Consider the following 17,847-nt stretch of genomic DNA (forward strand, 5'->3'; position numbering starts at 1 on the left):
ATTGATATACCCCTGGCCAATTTGATCAAGCAAAAAAAAAAAAAAAAAAAAAAGAGCACGAGAGAGAAGTCCCAAATTAACAAAATAAAAAATGAAAAAGGACAGGTCACAAAAGATATCAATGAAATTGGAAGAATCATCAGTACATACTAGCAAAACATCTACTCCACAAAATTATATAACTTGGAGAAATGGTAAATTCATAGCCACATGCTACATATCAAAATTAAACTCAGAGCAGATAAATTTTCAAACAAACCTATCACATGCATAGAGATTGAAAAGGTAATCAAAATCCTACCCTGAAAGAAAACTCCAAGAACAAGTGGCTTCTCAGCTGAATTTTATCAAATCTTCATTAAAGAACTGAGACTAATTTTTCTGTATCTGTTTTGCATATTTGGAGAGAAGGGAATCCACTCTAACTCCTTTTTATTAGCATCAGCCTAATACCAAAACCAGATGGAGATTCAACAAGAAATGAAAATTAGAGGCCTATATTCCTGATGAATTTAGATGTAAAGATCTTGAACAAAATCCTCACAAAGTGAATTCAACAACAGATCATAAGCACTATCCACCTTGATTAAGTAGGCTTCATCCTAGGGACACAGGGATGGTTCAAGATATGGAATTCGGTCAATGTAATACACCACAAGTTCCTGCAACACCTCCTGCTGGTGCATGGATGCTGGTCCTACCTGCGCATGTACAAATTCCTCTGCTATTTCTTCTACAAAAACTTCGCTTTCACCATGATCCACTTCTGGTTTGGCTTCTGCTGTTTTTTGACCCAGACAGTATATGACCAGTATTCCATCACCCTCTATAACATCGTGTACACCTCACTCCCAGAACTGACTATGGGGGTCTTTGATCAGGACATCTGAGAGCAGTAGAGCATGGAGAACCCTAAACTGTATGAGCCAGGCCAGCTGAACCTCCTCTTCCACAAGGGGGAGTTCTTCATCTGCATCAGCCAGGGCATCTACACCTCTATTCTCATGTTCTTCACCCCCACGGGATGTTTGCCGAGGCCACCCGGGATTATGATGCCCAGTTGGCAGATTACCAGTCCTTTGCAGTCACTGTGGCCACATTTCCAATCATTGTGTTCAGTGTGAAGATTGAACTGTACACGGGTTATTGGACAGCTGTCAACCACTTCTTCATCTGGGCTGCCTGGCTGTTTACTCCACCCTCCTCTTTGCCTTGTACCATGACGGGCTTTCTGGCAAGTTTCCAAACCAGTTCTGATTTCTGGGTAATACCCAGAATACCTTAGCTGAGCCCACAGTGTGGGTCACCAACCACCCTCCTCAGCACAGCAAGGTGGATCCCTCAGCCATGGTCTGCTACACCCAGACGGTGCGGAAGAAACCCAAGACCCAGCACCGTTGCATAGGCGGTTGGGCCGCTGGGCTCTGCTCATCATATCTGGCAAGAACATGTGACTGAGCTCCCTGGTAGTCTATAGCTTCACCACACGCTCCAGCTCCAGCTGGATTGACAATCTGAGCAGAAGAAGAGGAACAGTGCCAAAAACCCCATTGGTAGGGCTGAAAAGCCCCTTAAGGGGTGAAGATCTCACTGGGGCACTCTGTTGCCATCAGCAGCGCAGGAGAAGCCCAGGTCCTCCTGCATCCCCTGACAGACTGCCCTATTGGTCCCATCAGCTAGGAGAGGTGGAAGAAGGTCCTTTCAAAGTACAGCAAGGCCCAGGCCCTACAAGCAATCTCAGTGAACGACCAGATGTGAAACCAAAAACAAGAAAAAACTGAGATTGGGTCTGTCCCTGCCCTGCCTGGGAGACTGTAATCTCCTTTTTTTTTTTGAACTCAAATTCCCCATTGGGTTTCTGGTACCTCTGTTCCTGAACTACCTAAGAATGGATCATGCTGGGAGGCCAGAGGTCTGCTGGGCCTCTGGACCCATCACACTGTAATGTCTTTTCATTTTGTGTTTGTGTCCAGCAATTTGGTTTTATCTTTATTTGCAGATGGCGGAGGTCTTCATGTGACTTTATGTTGTGATTGGTGTCTTAACTCTTCTGGAAAGAGGAGATTAGTCCATCTGGAATCCCCTACCTTGTGGACTGGCTTGGATGAAGCCCTATCTCATGGGCCACCCTCTGGCCCCTAGTGCCCTCATAGGATAGGGTCTAACAGAGAGGGAGGAACTGTCAGCTAGTGGGCACTGGGGATTGGGTCCTATCTCCTTCCTCACCTGGAGGGTATAGGACTGCTTCTCCCTCCCCAGGGTGCACATACCAGTTCCTGGAATCCATAAATCCTGCTGGTAATTGGTCTGAAGCGTGGAAGAGTTACCATCATTCTCAGTTCAGTATGAGATGTGTGTTGATGGAGGGGAAATTTTTCCTATATTTTAAATTTAGTCCCAGACTCATTGGCATATTCCCTTTAGTCTTCTCTTCCCAGCCTGCCTGGTGCTCCTGGCTGCAGGGGTGCAGCCCTGGCTTGAAGGAGGGTCCCTGAAGAAAAGTGTTAAAGGTAGCTGCGCAATAACGACCGGAAGTCAAGTTCTGGTGCAAGCTGACAGGCCAATGCTGAAGGCAGCTGAGATTTTCCATCTCTCTCTCTCTCTGCTTCTGTTTCTTTCTTTTTTTTTTTCCTTTTCTATTTTTCTATTTTTATCTTGTTTTTTCTTTTTCTCTTTTTTTTTTCTGTTCTCTGTTTTTCCCTGCTGCTATACTTCTATGCTTCTCTGCTGCCACAGCTCTTAGCCTCAGTCTTTTATTTTCTGATCATGTCATGCAAGAGCAAACTTCAAGAAAGGTATAATTTCACAGAATTCATAGAAACTTTTTGTTATTCCTTTTTACCAAACAACCCCATAATTATTCACCTCAAGTAAAGTCATCAGGCCCCTATAATGATTAACTGTTTTCACATTTTCCCCATGTATGTGCGGTCAAGCACTTGTGATTTCCTGAACTTCTACTTTCAATTATTATATTAAAGGTGAGAGGCAAAACAACAAGAAGTGGGGCTTTCCATCATTAATCACTGACCCAATAGATCCATTTATCCCTCAATCATTTATTTTGAATTTTCCTTTTCATGTCTGTCCAATACTTAGACTTTGGTTCCCCCAGTTGAACTCTTTCTGACTTTGGTTGTTTTTCTGTAAGGATTCTTGGTAAACAGTCATAGTTTGCTTCAATTGCCACCATTTAGAAAAATTAGTCATAGTACAATTTTTACATTGTTCCAGGAAGCTCATTGTTTCCTCCTAAGTGTACTGTACTCCATGCCTGACTTTTTTTTAAGGCCTTTAAGGAAAACAATGATCTCTGACCCATTTTCTTATTTTTCTAATTCTATGCCAGAGCCTCTTTCAGATACATTGACCAACACTTCACTAACACTAATTTTTACTGGAAAAGTAAACTTAGACATTGGGACACCAAGTGAAAGACAGAGAAAGACAAACATTATACAGAAAACCACAGGTATCTGTAGTGTAGAAAGCCAAATATTTTTCTATAGAGGGGCCACAGTGGACTTCAAGGAAGAGACAGCTGGGGTAGAACTGTGTCATGCAGCTCCTCAGTGCTTGTTTCCTCATGATCCTGAAATAGCATGCTTGCTGTCTCTGGCACCTGGCACCTTCACCTAAGGTAGTATAGGATGGGAAAGCTGGCCCCTCTTGCTTTGTTCCTGGAAACAAAGGGGTCCTACCCTCTAGGAAAGAGTGAGGAGAGGTGGAAGGTAATCCAGATACTGCCTTCTCAGTACCTGACTTCCTGAGAACACAGCATCATGGGAGCCTCTTCATAGCTCAGCTGTCCTGCGTCCAAAGTCTGCTCAAGTTAGCCTCTACTTATGTAGCATCCAGAGAAAACTGTCTTTCTTTGTAAGCTGAGGAATAACAGATGGTACTTCAGGAATGGTGAGCTGGGAATGGGGAATAGGAATCTCAGTGGACCATATGGCAGCCCCAAAGGTAAACTTCAGGGAGGTAGGGCTGGGATGGGTAGGGAGTGGGTGAAAGCAAAATCTCCACAGGGAAATCCCTTTCTGCAACACATTTTACAAACCCAATATCATGTCTGACTGTGTGTCTCTCAAGGGGAGATCTGATTTTATAACAAAGAGGACTTTATATATATATATATATACATGTAATATATATACATAGTCGTCTGTATCCTATCTATCTAGCTATCTAGCTATCTATAAAGCTATGTAAATTATAATTTTTGGTTCTCTCTCATTTTTTAGAGAAGGAGGAAATTACCAAGTTGCACTGCACTGTAATTAAGGAACATTCTGTATAATTTATGACACATTTCTATAATTGCAAAAATTATACAATTTTATGAATATAAAATAAAAATGCATTTTTATAAAATTACAATTTATGAAAAAAAATCAACCCATTACAAAAATATGGCAGAGAACCAAATGGGGAGATCTCAGAGGAAGAAATACAAAATGGCTAACACACACAAATTTCAACATCCCTAACCACTAGGGAAATCAAATTAAAACAACTATGAGATTCCACCTTATTTCCAATAAGGATGGGAATCATTAAAAAAAATCTAATAACAACAAATGTTGGTGAGGATATATTGAAAGAGGAACTTGCTTTCACTATTGGTGGGAATGTAAACTTGTACAGCCACTATGGAGGTCAATACGGACATTCCTGAAAAGGATGAACATAGATCTACCAACAGACCCAGCTCTTCATCTACTGGGCATGTATCCTAAATGCTCCATGGATTTATACAGAAGTACATGCTCAAACATGTTTATACCTGCTTAATTTATTATAGCTATGAACTGGAATCAATCCAGGTGCCTATCATTGGATGAATGGGTAATGAAGTTGTGGTACATTTACACAATGGAATTCTACTCAGCAGTAATAAAAAATGATACAATAAAATTTGTGAAAAATTAGACAGACTTGGAACAGATCATACTCAGTGAATTCACACAATCACAGAAATACAAACACCACATTGTCTCAGTTATCAGCATTTCCTAACCGGGACCACTTCTAGTAGCTGATAGGCAATTCAAGGCCCAGACAATAGGGATGGAAAGGTTTTGGGGGAGGGGGAAGGGAGGTTGGGGCAAAGAAAACACAAAATCAAATCCAAAATGAACTGGTACCATAGAAACCTTCAGGCTGGGAGATAGCTTAAAGATACAATCCTCAAAAGGAGTGAGGGAAGCACCTGACAAAAAGGGCCCTGGAGATGGTGGGATGAAGCTGAAGCTTAATTTTTTCTTTTTCTGGCCAAATACCAGAGATTGGTTGCTGACCACAGTGAGCTGTTGATTGGAGAGATCAACAAAGTCCCCAAATCAGACTTCCAGACAAGATAGCAACTGCCTAGCTGTGCTGCAAATCCCAGGAAAAGAAAGGCAAGACATTAAGGGTTTTCTGGGTCTTCTTGTCCGTGGGAAGGCACGGGGGGGGGGGGGCGGAAGGGAATCACGGATCCTCTCACAGGTGGGTAGCCTACCCCTCCCACCAAAGAGCAGCCATGCCCACCGCCAGGCCCGCCGCCACTGCTGCCACTCTCTGATCACATGCCAATTGTGCACCTATTATACGCTGATCAATCCCTGAGTGTGGAAGCTTAAACTGCGCTGCAAAATTGCTCACATTACTACTCATGCTGCTGCATGTTCAGAGAGCCCAGTCCCACAGCAACTGCTACACAAGACCAGACTGTGTCTCTTGCTTGCGCTAGCTCAGGTTCCATCCCCTACCTGTCTACCATGCCAGCCATCCTCCATTGTCCTCTGACGGGGGAGCGCAGACTGTTTCCGGGTCCAAGTGTTCCCAGCCAGACTTTGGGCTGCTTCAGTGCTTGTTACCTCAGTCTCCCTCCAAGGTCGAATGCAGGCAGCTTTGGCGCATTACTGCTTGAGAATTTAGGCAACTTTGGCACCCCTGTCAGGCAGTAGATAGGCGGCTTTGGCAAGTGGGAGGCAAAGCCCAGGCTGCTTGGCAACTTCCCCAGGCTGCCTCAGATTCCCATTGCACTAGAGCCCAGATGGATCCACCCACCTATGTGCTCATACACTGTCATGGGCAGACCACAGCACAAAAGAAATAACATGAAAAGTCAAAAGCAAGAAAATCCAGTTAGATCAACCAGTCCTACATTGAATACATTTAACCAAAACATAGAAGAGTCATTAGGATCAGAACATCAAATTGAAGCTATGAGCAATGCAACCCTGACCAATCTACTGCTAGAACTTGCAGGAATGCAACAAAGGACTGATAATCATGTGGATGCTACCATTACTAAGCTAGAATAAATTGATAAGACATTGGAAGGAGTTCAAAGAGAGTTAAGAGTTTGAGGGAGAGTGAAAAAAAGGAATACCTTAAAAATAAGCTGGCCATACTAAATGAAGACATAAAGAAATGCAACAATGAATTCCAAGAATCATCAATAAAATCAGAAAATGATGTGAAAAGGGAGATTGACAGAGGGATGGAAATAATACATAGAAAAGAAGTAGAAAATGCAAACTTAATTGAACAAGTCCAAAACTCTCAAGAGGCTCTCAAGAATAGAGTCAGTGAAGTGAAGGATAGAAACTATGATCTGGAAGACAAGATGGAAGAAACAGTTCAAGAGTTCAAAAATTTCAGTAAGTTCAAAAGTTCCTGTGAACAGAACATGAGGGAATTGTGGGATACACTTAAACGTCCTAATATCAAAATCATTGGAATACCAGAAGGAGAAGAATTTCAGACCAAAGGCATGGAGAACTTACTTAACAAAATAATTGAAGAACACTTCTCCAGTCTCTTACAAGAAAGGCCCATCAAGATACAAGAAGCCAACAGAACTCGAAACAGAGTGGACCACAGGAGAAACTCTCCAAGATATATTATCATTAAGGCTCTAAACATTGACACCAAAGACAAAATCCTAAAAGCAGCTAGGGATAACCCCATCAGCATTACTTCAGACTTCTCAATGGAGACCTTGAAAGCTAGAAGAGCCTGGAAAGAAACACTACAAAGTCTAAGAACCTATGGCTTCCAACCCAAACTACTCTACCTGGCTGCCCCAGCCAGTGGGGAGTTGAACAAGGACTCGAGGAAAAACTAACCTGTGTGGGAAAAGGCAAACAGACACAAGAAGGAGATCATGCTAGGTGTTTGTCAAGGCCTCGAGATTTTATTTTTTCCATGTAGGTTTATAAAGGGTTGTAGGAGGAAAGGGACATGGTCAGGGCAAGGAGTTGTAGGGAGAAGGGGATGTAGTTAGGGCAAAAATCACAGAGTTACTGCTTAAACCGCAATGCCTTTGTTTCTTCATCAGCTGCCAGGAAGATGGGGAAGTGTTCAGCCAGGTGTACAATTGCATTGTTTCTGGTAATTGAGTATTAGGTGAGGAAGTAGGAACTTTACTTGCTATATGGTAGTCTCTGTTCACATGACCAAGGTTTGGTTCATAGCTCCCAACATCAATGGCCTCTCTCACTTCTGCTTTTCAATATAGTACAGGAAGTCCTAGCTCAAGCAATAAGACAAGAGAAGGAAATAAAAGGGATACCATTTGGAAAGGAAGAAGTTAAGTTAGTTCTATTCACTGATGACATGATTGTATATGCAAGAAACCCAAGAGATGCCATCCCAAAACTTCTGAAGGTGATTAACTCATATAGCAAAGTAGCAGGATACAAAATCAATGCACAAAAATCAGTAGCATTTTGATATGCAAACGACAAAGATACAGAGAAGGAAATAAGGGACATAGTCCCATTTTCAATAGCAACAACAACAACAACAAAAATCCTTGGAATAACGTTAACCAAGGAAGTGAAAGATCTATACAACAAAAACATAAAAACACTCAAAAGAGAAATTGAGGAGGACTTGAGAATATAGAAAGACCTCCCATGCTCCTAGATAGGCAGAAGTAACATTGTGAAGATGACAATCCTACCCAAGGAAATATACAGATTTAATACAATTCCAATTAAAATCCCTACAGTGTTCTTCACAGACATAGAAAAAATGATCTCAAATTTCATATGGAAAGGCAGAAGGCATCGCATATCCAAACACATCCTCAGAAAAAGAAATACCTTTGGAGGCATCACCAAATAATATAGGCTGAAAAAAAAGACAGCATCTTCAACAAATGGTACTGGACAAACTGGATAAACACATTCAGGAAACTGAAACATGATCCACACATTTCACCATGCACTACACTCAAGTCCAAATGGATCAAAGACCTCAATATAAGACCAGAAACACAAACACTACTGGAAGAAAATTTAGGAAGTACTTTCCATGACTTAGTAATGGAGAAAGACTTCTTGAACAGAACCGCAGTAGCTCAGGATCTTAAACAGTCACTCAACCAATGGGATCACATCAAGCTAAAGAGTATCTTTACAGACAAGCACACAATAAGCAAAGCCAGTAGATTACCCACAGAATGGGAGAACATATTTTCAGGTTATTCAACTGATAGAGGCCTAATCTCTAGAATCTACAAAGAACTCAAAAATCTAAACAGTAAGAAGGCAAACACCCCACTCACAAAATGGGGCAAAGTTATGAACAGGCAGCTCACAGAGGAAGAAAAACAAATGGCAAACACACACCTAAGAAAATGTTCATCATCCCTAATCATCAGAGAAATACAAATTAAAACAAATATGAGATTCCACCTTACCCCAATAAGGATAGCAAACATCAAAAACTCAAACGAAAATAAATGCTGGCAAGGATGTGGAGAAGTAGGAACACTTATCCATTCACTAGGCACTAGGATGGATGGGGAGGGAGGGGAGGGCATCAAAGGGGTGAGAAACTCTAATTTAAACCCAAAGAGCAATGGTACCATAAAATTCTGCTTCCTAAAACACAGACCAAATGTCTGAACCTTCTCCAGGCCCTTACAGGAAACACCTGAACCACAAGACACTGGAGAGTGTAGGATCAAGTCTAACCTAAATCTTCTACATCTTCTCCCCCCCCCCCTAACTTTAGTGTATTAGTTATCTTTTTCCTCATTTTCTTAGTGGGCACTGACTTATAACTCCCAGTACCAGCATGGGGCTATCATCCACAATGAGCTTTTTTTTTTTATTTTTATTTTTTTTAAATTATTTACTTATTTATTTGAGAGAGACAGACACAGACAGAAGGATAGATAGAGGGAGAGAGAGAGAATGGGCGCGCCAGGGCTTCCAGCCACTGCAAACGAACTCCAGATGCATGCACCCCCTTGTGCATCTGGCTAACGTGGGACCTGGGGAACCGAGCCTCGAACTGGGGTCCTTAGGCTTCACAGGCAAGTGCTTAACTGCTAAGCCATCTCTCCAGCCCCACAATGAGCTTTTTAACAGAGAAACGTACAAGTTTTCCTAAAAGAATGACAGATTTCTGTCAGAGTACTTGATGACCCACCAAAGGTTACTGATAAGACCCTATTGCTAAAGACACCATATGCAGCTGACATGTAAAATGGAAAGGCATGCCTGGAAGCCAGGAGAGAGTCAGAACCCAGACAGTCAGCGTGTCTAGTGCCAGAAGGTGCTACATGGGAAACTGGGGGAAATGAACAATATCTCTCAAACCAACTCATGGTCGAACCTACTTAGCAGCAAACAACCTGTTATGATGCCCACACAAGTGCAATAGTGGCATACAGCCATGGTGGGAAACCAACTGCTCTTGATTTGGCTAACTGATCCCCTCAGTGGTATGGGACTCATAGCTGGACCTGCAAAACAAGTCACAACCATATCCAAATATAAGCCCACTCTCCAATATCAAGCTACCATCAATCATGGGGTACAAGAGGGCCTACACCTATTAAACTCTCTATAAAAAAAAGTAAGGGCTATCTCATTTTTCCTGGTGCTAACTTACTCTCCATTGGAGAATCTGCTTCTCTTTTTTCAGAAAGATGTAGATCCTAAGGAGAAAGCCACCGCATAATACCTGAAAAAGGCCCCAGCTGAAAATAAGGAAATTGGTGAAACAAACAAGGGTGCTGTTTTCCTGATGAACCAGATACCAGCATAAGGGGGAAGGAGACCAACACAGAGAAAAAGCAATGCCTACCAAATTAGAGAGCCAGAGCCTCAGAGGCCCCCTACACCTCATCACTGAAGCTGACCAAAAATGAACCCAACATGGCTCAGGGAAATTTTGTGGAAGAGGGGACGAGAAGAATGTCAGAGTCACATATTGGGTCATGATATGCAGAGGTATTTATCATACCAGTAACTGTGGGTTAACTCCCCAATGCACGACCCATATGCCTCAACAAGGAGGGGCCAATGGGGAGGGGTAGGTCATGGATGAGCCTAAGAATGGTACCAAACTGCCTGTATTTGATGAATACAAAACTAATTTAAAAAAAAAGAAAAAGACTGAGCTTCTGCGTGAGAATGAAAAAACTTAGTAGCATAGGCCAGTAAGTTAAAAAGGAGACATAAAGGGAAGAGAAAGGAAGGGAGGAGGGTACTTAATAAGTTGATATTGTATATATGTAAGAACAATGATTGTGATGGAGAGGTAATATGATTGAGAATAGAATTTCAAAAGGGAAAGTGTTGGGGGGGATGGAGGGAATTAACATGGGATTTTTTTATAATCATGGAAAATGCTAATAAAAATTTAAAAAATAAAAAATTAAAAATAAATTAAAAAAAAGCTAAATGTAAAAAAAAAAAAAATTCAAAATCCAGGTTGGAGGGATGGTTTAGTGCTTAAGGCACTAGCCTGAAAAGCTAAAGGACCCTGTTTCAATTCCCCAGGACCCACATAATCCAGATTCACAAGGTGGTGCATGCTTCTGGTGTTCATTTGCAATTGCTGAAGTCCCTGGTATGCACATTTGCTCTCTCTCTCTCTCCCTTTCTCTCTCCCTCATTCACTCTCAAGTAAAAATTAAAAAAAAAAAAGTCAAAAAAGAAGTCCCCAAATCAAGACAAGTTTTTGTCAAAGCACTTTATTATCTGCCTGAGACAAATGATAAGATAATATTTTGGGGGGGGGGACTTTAAAATTTTTATTTTCTATTTTTGACAATTTCATAGATGTTTGTAATAAATTTCGATCAAATTCACCCTGCATTGCCTTCTCTTGTCCCCATCATATTGATCTCTTGAACCCTTCCTTCTTCCCAAATTGTTCTACTTCTCCTTTTATAACTTTTATTTTTATTTATGTTTTATAGCTGACTGAGTTTAATCAGGGTTGCTTGCATGAGTAAGGGTCCTTTACTAGAGCATGGGCCACACTGAAGAAAATGTTGCCATGTCTCCCTCTCCTCCAAAAACCATTAACTGCTAATAACTCTACAGGAAGGGGAAAAAAAGAACAATTTAAAAACATGAGCAACCCATATATAGATCCACCACTAACATTAGATATGCTTCCTTTCTGTTTTTTATTAATTAGTTTTGTACTCAGTGAATACAGTCAAGTTAGTACCATTGTTAGGCTCATCCATGTCCTGCCCTCTCCCCTTGGCCCCTCCTTGTTGAGGTATATGGGTCATGCATTGTGAAGTTAGCCCACAGTTATGGGTAAGAGAAATAAATGTCTCTGCTTATCATGCCCCAACATGTGGCTCTGACATTCTTTCCACCCCATCTTCTGCAAAACTTCCCTGAGCCATGTTGGATTCATTTTCGGCCAGCTTCAGTGATGAGGTATTGGGAGCCTCTGTGTCACTGGATATCTTCTTTGGTAGGAGTTCATTGATGTCTGTGTTGATCTCCTTGACCCTTGTGCTGGTACCCAGTTCACCAAGAAAACAGCACCCTTGCTTTTTTTTTTTTTGCCAATTATTCTTAGTTTCAGCTGGGGCCCTTTTGAGGTATGATGGGGTGGTTCTCTCCTTAGGATCTGCATCATCTGAAAAAGAGAAGTAGATTCTCCAATGGAGAATAAAATTAGCACCAGACAAATGGGATAATGCTTATTTTTTTTATAGAGGATTTAATAGGTGTAGGCCCTCTTGTAGTCCACATTTGGTAATAGCTTGATAATGGAGAGTAGGCTCATGTTTGGATATAGTTCTGACTTGTTTCCCAGCTCCAGCTATGGGTGCCATTCCACTGAGGGATCAGTTAGCCAAATCAAGAACAGATGGTTTCCCACCACAGCTGTGTGCCACTATTGCACTTGTATGAGCCTCAAGACAGGTTATTTGCTGCTGAACAAGTTAGACTATAAGTTGACAGATATTGGTCATTTTTCCCCAGTCACCCATGTAGTATCTTCTGGCACTATATGTGCTGACTGTATGGGGACTGACTCTCTTCCAGCTTCCAGCCATGTGATTCCATTTTATATGTCAACCACATATGATGTCTTCAGCAGTAGGATCTTACCACTGATCTTTGGTGGGTCATCAATTACTCTGACAGAAATCTGTCTTTCTTTTAGGAAACCTTGTAGGTTTCTCTGATCAAAAGCTCATTGTGGATGATAGCCATATGCTTGTACTGGGAGTTACAGGTCAGTGCCCAGTAAGAGAAGGAAGAAAAAGATAACTAATATAAAAGAGTTAGAGAGAAGACAGAGAGAGGAAGAGACAGAGAGAAGCTATAGAACATTAAGGTCCATCTTCATCATACCCTCTCCAGTGCCTTGTTGCTCAGGTGTTCCCTCTAATGGCCTGGTGAAGGTTCAACCATTTGTTCTGCCTTTTAGGACGTAGAATTTTATGGTACCATTGCAGTTTGGATCTAAATTTGTATCTCACACCCCCTCCCTTGCCCTCCTCTCTCTCCCCACCTACCCTATAGTGTAGTCCTCAAGATGCTTGCTGGGTATGTCAGCATCTTAGGTAGATTCATGTTAGGTGCTGTAGATGAGTAAGCCTATGCAGTGATTATCTTTCTGTGTTTAGGTTAGTTCACTGAAAATTATCTGTTCCAGGTTCAACCATTTTTCTTAAAATTTCATTGTGTCATTTTTTCTTACTGCATTCTTCTAGTGATGGACATCTCGGTTGATGCCAGCTCTTGGCTATTATGAATTGAGCTGCTATACACATGGTTGAGCAAATATCTCTGGATTGAGGTTTAAAGGTTTTAGGGTACATGCCCAGTAAGTGAATAACTTGATCTGTTGGTAACTCTATATTCAGCTTTTTTAGGAGTCTCCATATTGCTTTCCAAAGTGCTGGAAACATCTTACATTCCCACCAACAGTGGATGAGGGTTCCTATTTCTCCCCATCCTCAGCAGCATTTATTTTCATTTGAGTTTTTTGATCTTTGCTATCCTTACTGGGTTAAGGTGGAATCTCATAGTTGTTTTAATTTGCATTTCCCTGATGAATAGGGATGATGAACATTATCTTGAGTATGTGTTTTCCATTTGTACTTCTTCCTCTGTGAACTGCCTGTCCAGCTCTTTGCCCCATTTTGTGTGTTGTTTGACTTTTTATTGTTTAGATTTTGGAGTTCTTTGTAGATTCTAGATATTAGTCTATGACAGTTGGATAATCAGCAAATATTGTCTCCCATTCTGTGAGTAATCTAATGGCTTTGCTTATTGTATGCTTGTCTGTAAAGAAACTCTTTAGCTTCATGTGATCCCATTGGTTGAGTGACTGTTTAAGATCCTGTGCTACTGGGGTTTTGTGCAGGAGGTCTTTTTCCATTCCTATATCATGAAAGTTCCTTTTATATTTTCTTCCAGTAGTTCCTGAGTTTCTGGTCTTATGAATGTAGTGCATGGTGAGATGTGTGGATCATATTTCAGTTTCCTGCATATGGTTATCCAGTTTGTCCAGCACCATTTGTTGAATATGCTGTCTTGTATCCAGCCTATATAGGTAGGGTCTTTCTCAAATATCAAGTAGCTGTAGTTGCTTGACCCAAAGTCTGGAGACTCAATTCTATTCCATTGGTCTATACTCCTGTTTTTATGCAAGTACCATGCTGTTTATATTACTATGGCTTTATAATATGCTGAGGATATGCTTGGGTACCCGAGGCCTTCTGCCTTTCCATATGAAATTTGGGATCATTTTTTCTATCTCTGTGAAGAATAATGTTGGGATTTTAATTGGAATTGCATTAAATCTGTACATTGCATTTGTAGGATTCTTCATCTTCACAATGTTAATTCTACCTATCCAGGAGCATTGGAGATCTTTCTGTTTTCTCAAGTCATCCTCAATTTCTTTTTTGAGAGTTTTTATATTTTCATTATACAGATCTTTCACTTCCTTGGTTAATTTTATTCCAATGTATTTTATTTTTTTGTTGGTATTGAAAATAGGACAATGTCCCTTATTTCTTTCTCTGTATCTTTGTCATATAGAAAGGCTACTAATTTTTGTGCATTGATTTTGTATCCTGCTACTTTGCTATAGGAGTTAATCAACTTCAAGAGTTTTGATATGGAGTCTCTCAGATCTCTTACATGTACAATCATTTCATTAGTGAATAGAGCTAACTTAACTTCTTCCTTTCCAAATTGTATCCCTTTTACATCTTTCTCCTGTCTTATTGCTTGAGCTAGGACTTCCAGTACTATATTGAAGAACAGAGGTGAGAGTGGACACCCCTGTCTTGTTCTTGATCTCAATGGGAATTTTTCCAGTCTCCACTAAGTACTATTTGGGCCTTAGCATCTTTTTATATTGTCTTTATTATGTTAAGACATGAATCAACCAGCCAATTCTCTTTAATATTTTGATCATGAACTGATGTTGTATTTTGCAAAAGGCCTTTCTGCATCTATTGAAATGATCATGTGGTTTTTGTGTTTAACCTTGTTTATGTGGTGTATTACATTGACAGATTTCCATATGTTGAACCACCCCTGCATTTCTGGGATGAATCCCACTTGATCAATGTGGATAATGCTATTTTAGAGAATGTTCCATGGGATGCTGAGTAGAATGTGTAGTCTATGGATTTGGGATGGAATGTTCTGTAGATGTCCATTAGGTCTAAGTGATTGTGATAGTTAGGTTATTGTCAACTCGATCTGTTTAATAATCCACAGAAATCCCTTTCAGGTGGGTTTCAGAGGTTGCTTCTAGGAAGGATCAACTAAAGGAGGAAGTCCTTCCCCCAGAGCAGGCAGCAGGCTCAAAGTGGACTTTATGTAAGGAAGCTCTGGGTAAAAAGAGCCCCTTCATTCCTTCCTTCCTTCCACTTGGCTGCTGGAGCTGCTTGCTACCTTCCACCGTGGATTGAAGACCAGTGCAAACTAAAGACTTGCATCTTGTAATGGGGAGGTAATATGATGGAGAATGGAATTTCAAATGGGAAAGTGTGGGGGTGGGGAGGGAGGGAATTACCATGGGATATATTTTATAATCATGGAAAATGTTAATAAAAATTAAAAAAAAAAAAGACTGGCATCTACTGAAGACCCACGTGGATCAAAACCCAGCAGCACCTCAAGAAACCTCCAGGCTTTCCAGCACCATCTTCAGTGCCAGGTTGGGACTGCTGGCCACATGGACTGAGCAGCTACCAGGTTTGGTGATTCAAAGGCCTGCAACTGCTATTGGACTATTGTAACCTAATCCAATAAATTCATTTTTAAAAAATAATTTATTCTAGCAGTTCTGTTCCACTAGAGAACCCTGAATAATACAGTGTTCTATGGTATTGTTGATCTCTCTTACTTCCCTGATGAGTTTCTGTTTGGATGATCTATTACTGATAATGGTGTATTGAAGTCCCCAACTATGATGGTGTTGGTGCTTATTTCTGCTTTATGAACTGTGGTGTCCCTGTGTTTGGTGCATACAGATTTATGAGTGTAATATCCTCTTGATGGATCGTTCCCTTGATAAGTAGGAAGTGGCCTTCTTTGTCTTTTTTGATTTGAAGTCTATTTTATCCAATATTAATATAGTTATACCTGCATGTTTCTTATTTCTGTTTGCTTGGAATATTGTTTTCCACCCTCTCACCCCAAGGAGGTATCTGTCTTTAGTAGTGAGGTGGGTTTCTTGAAGACATTGAGGGGTCTAATTTTCTGATCCATCCTGTTAGCTTGTGTCTCTTGATGGGTGAATTAAGGCCACTAATATTTGGGGTAATGACTGTGAGGTTTGATATGATCCCTGACATATTGTGTTGGTATATGTGGTTTGGTGTTTTCATGGTCTTTGAAGTTTTTTGTGCCTTCTCTGAATTTGATTATTGTGATCTGCTTCTTGTAGGCATTGGAGGTTGTTTCTTCTCTGTGGAGAATTTACTGATATACTCTCTGTAGGTTTGGTTTGGGGTTCATATAATTGTAAACCTGAATTTTGTCATGGAAAGTTTTTCTTTCACCATCTTTTATGAGAGATACTTTTGCTGGGTAAAGTAGTTTGAATTGAAAGCCATGGGTTCTTAGACTTTGCAGTGTTTCATTCCAGGCTCTTCTAACTTTCAGGGTTTCCATTGAGAAGTCTGAAATAATTTTGATGCGGTTGCTTTTAAAAGTGGTGCATTGTTTTTCCATAGCTGTTTTAAAGATTTTCTCTTTGGTGCCAATGTTTAGAGTCTTAATGACAATATGTCTATGAGAGTTTCTCCTTTGGTCCAATTTGTTTGGATTTCTTTTTACTTTTTTATCTTGATGGGCTTTTCTTTTGAGAGAGTGGAAACCTTCCTTTGATTATTTTGTTAAATAAGTTCTCTGTACCTTTGGTCTGAATTTCTTCTCCTTCTGGTATTCCAATGATCCAGATATTAGCATGTTTAAGGGTATCCAACAATTCCCTCATGTTCTGTTCACAGAAATTTTTGAAGTTACTGAAACTTTTGAACTGTCAAACTGTTTCTTTCATCTTGTCTTCCAGATCAGAGTTTCTGTCCTCCATGTGGCTGACTCTATTCTTGAGAGCTTCTGGAGAGTTTTGGACTTGTTCAATTAGGTTTCCATTTTCTACTACTTTTCTATGTATAGTTTCCATCCCCCTGTCAAGTTCCCTTTTCACATTATTTTCTGATTTTCTTGATGCTTCTTGGAATTCATCCTTGCATTTCTTTATGTCTTCATTTAGCATCTCCAGCTGATTTTTTGATTACCTCTTTTTTTTCACTATCCTTCATATCTCTTAACTGTCTTTGAACTCCTTCCATTTTCTTATCTATTAGGTCTAGTCTAGTGATGGCAGCATCCACAAGATTATCGGTACTTTGTTGCTTTTCTGCAAGTTCTACCAGTGGCTTGGTCACGGTTGCATTGCTCATAGCTTCATTTTGGTGTTCTGATCCTCATGTCTCATCTCGGTTTTGATTAGAGATGTTCATTGTAGGACTGGGTCATCTTACTTGATTTACTTTCATTTGATTTTTCATGTTATTTCTTTTGCACTGTGGTTTGCCCTTCACAGTGTATGGGTAGGGAAAGTAGGACTGTGGTCTAGATGGGCAGGGGAAGTGGTGCCTCTTAAGGGACCTGGCCTGAGCTAGCCAGCAGGGAAGCAAATTGGCAGAGCAGTCCTGACCTAACACATCGTTGGGTGCATCAGCCTGAGCTCAAGCATAGTGGGAATCTGAAGCAGCCTGAGGCCAGATGCTGAAGCAGTTTGAGCTCTCACTTGGAAGAATGCAAAAGCAGCCTTAGCTCCTGCTTAGCAGAAGTGCCAAAGTTGCCTGAGCTCTCATGTGGCAATACACCAAAGATGCCTGATGCTGAAGCATCAAGCACCAAAGCAGCCTAAACTTACCTGGTGGGACACTGGGACACAGAAGCAGTCTGAGCTCGCTTGCACAACAGGACACTGGCAGGTGGCCAGCGCAGCTGACAGGCAGGGGATTGCTCCTGACCTGGCACAGATAGACAGGCAGAGTGAGCCTGAGCTCACATAGGAAGTATAATGGGCCTGAGC

General features: G+C 40.9%; 1 pseudogene; it reads left to right on the forward strand.

Moving 5' to 3' along the window:
- Positions 1-1,582, forward strand: part of LOC101605537 — a 31,714-nt pseudogene extending 30,132 nt beyond the window's left edge.
- Positions 1,583-17,847: the final 16,265 nt, after the last annotated feature.

This window comes from Jaculus jaculus, chromosome 10 (assembly GCF_020740685.1).
Source record: "Jaculus jaculus isolate mJacJac1 chromosome 10, mJacJac1.mat.Y.cur, whole genome shotgun sequence".
NCBI lineage: Eukaryota > Metazoa > Chordata > Mammalia > Rodentia > Dipodidae > Jaculus > Jaculus jaculus.